Source organism: Colobus angolensis, unplaced genomic scaffold (assembly GCF_000951035.1).
Source record: "Colobus angolensis palliatus isolate OR3802 unplaced genomic scaffold, Cang.pa_1.0 Scaffold11, whole genome shotgun sequence".
In the NCBI taxonomy this organism is placed as follows: Eukaryota; Metazoa; Chordata; class Mammalia; order Primates; family Cercopithecidae; genus Colobus; species Colobus angolensis.
In genome coordinates this window covers 6,658,886-6,661,119 of record NW_012112030.1, presented here as the reverse complement: position 1 = coordinate 6,661,119, position 2,234 = coordinate 6,658,886, and the positions used below count along the sequence as shown (strand labels likewise).

General features: G+C 59.2%; 1 pseudogene; it reads right to left on the bottom strand.

Annotated features, from left to right (window-relative positions):
* LOC105521410 overlaps positions 1–2,234 on the bottom strand; it is a 40,326-nt pseudogene that overhangs the window by 4,118 nt on the left and 33,974 nt on the right.

Genomic DNA, 2,234 nt, shown 5'->3' with positions numbered 1-2,234 from the left:
AGGCGCTGGGGCCTGCGGCCTGCCCAGGGCTCCCTGTCTCTGGAGGAAGACAGACAACCCTGGCACAGCATCAGGGGATGCCCGGCCTTAAGGGGCAGGCTGCTGGAAGGGGAAATGGGACTTCATCAGCCAGAGAGCTGTGTGGTTGATGAGGGTGGGAAGAGCACAAGAGAAAGGGAATATGCCACTCAGCCTGGCACATACAAGGACCAACGAGATGCCCGGCATGTCTGGAAGGCAGAGGGCACACTGGGCAGCCCTTGTGGTCAGCAGCGGGAAGAGGCAGAGGAAGCAGAGCTCAGCCAGGCAGGGAGCTCCGCACTATGTGAGAGACATCGGGCTGTGCCCCACGGCCGGACGGGAAGCCAGCTGGGCAGATCTGCCTGCCTGGACAGGAGACCAGGAAAATCCAGCAGCTGTTTCAGCTCCTGCCCTGCAGACCTGGAGGCTGGGCTCTGGCAAAGTGTGGGTCCTGGCAGGGTGGGGGCTCAGGGGACTTACCCAGGGTGATGCTGAGTGCTAGGGCCATGGGGGCAAACGCCAAGCCCTCCTAGGGTGCCACCAGCTTGTTTAATAGCCACAGCTCTGCCTTGCGGTTGCCTGTAGTCACTGCCAGGGGCAGGGTCCGTTCCCACCACACAGGCAGGTGGGGCCAGGCTTCCCACAGAACCCACCTTGCCCAGCGCCCTCCTCAGAGCTCGAACATGTGCTTGGAGCTTCCCACACCCCTGCTACCCCTGGATTTCGACACAGCTCTGTGCTCTGGGATAACACACGGTTCAGACACCCAAGTTGGGGGCTGAAGAGTCGCCTAAGGCCCATCCAACGACACCTGGCAGCCTCAGACCGGCCTCTCCCACCTGAGCACCAGGGGTCTGACTGGGGGGAGCCAGCACGCCTCTCTGCTCTAAAAACACATTTATCTGTGCCCAGGGCTGAGCCACACCGTGAGCTCAGAGGAAGAGAGAAGCCGTCCCCACTTCGGGGTGCATGCAGACCTGGGCCCTGGTCCTGGGCCTCCCACTGACATGCTGTGTGTCCTCTGACATGTCCCTGTGCCTCTCTCAGCCTCAATTTCCTCATCTGTAAGATGGGGACAGGATTTCCCGCTCATAGTTGCTTGAGATCATCAGGTGAAAGGGTAAGGCCATTGCCATGTCCAGGCCCCAAGCGTTTGTCCCGGGCAAGGGGCACAGTCAATATCGTTCCCAGTGAGACCACTAGGAAACTAAGCATGTGCATGGGTGGCCCTGCCTCCAAGTGGGAGACCTCTGCCCTGCCACACCTGTGCCTCAGCCCTCCAGGTGCCCCCCCGAGGCTCACCCACATCAGCCCACAGGCCAGCTCACCTGGTAAAAGGACACAGCTTTCTCCCGCTCCCAGGCCCCATTGACGATGTCTCCAGCTGCCTCAAACAGCTCCAGCCCGAGGTTGGGGTCACCTGTGTACAGGGCAACATTCTGTGCCACCTGAAAGGAGGCAGACATTCCCTCAGGACCCACATATGACGAGGTGGCCACGCCCACCTTCGCCAGCCTCCTTCCTCTCACACACTGCAGGTACACCTGAGCATTTTTCAGACCCTGTGCATTGGGGCTGCCCCCACCACTGGCATGAGGACAGTGAACTGATGAACCTGAGTGCCAGGAGGTGACTGAGCAGCTGCAGCCCAGGAGCCTGACACCTGTGAATTCTACCACCAGGGCTAGCCCTAGCCCACGCTTCCTGCACTCAAACCAGTCTCCATGGCCCCCAGATTGCTGGGAGCCCATCCCCTGGCTCCCTTCTGCGTTGCCACATCCCTGCCTCAGCTCAGGGCTGCACACCAACAGTGTTTGTGGGTGGGCCTGGTCCCCTCTTGGACATGAGCTCTTGATCCCTCTCCTCAGCTCAAGGAGGTATACAGCAGGTGCTCAATAATGAAAGCTTCACCAGATTCGTGGGCTTCACAGTTTGTTCCAGATCATACTGTGGGAAAGCCTCTGAAGACAGCCGCTACGATAGATGCATTTTGTAAGGAGACGTGCCACGTGTCGCTTGGAGTAGGTTCTTCTGTGTGTTAACTGAGTGGCCATGCCTCTGCCCTCAGGGAGAAAATGCTGGCCACTGGGGGAGGATATGAGGGAACCAGTTGAAGGGAGGGAAAAGGCACACAACAGATGCTCAGCAGTGGCTTATGAATGAGTGGGTGGGTGGATGAATGGATCAGCAGATGTATAGACACGGATGGATGG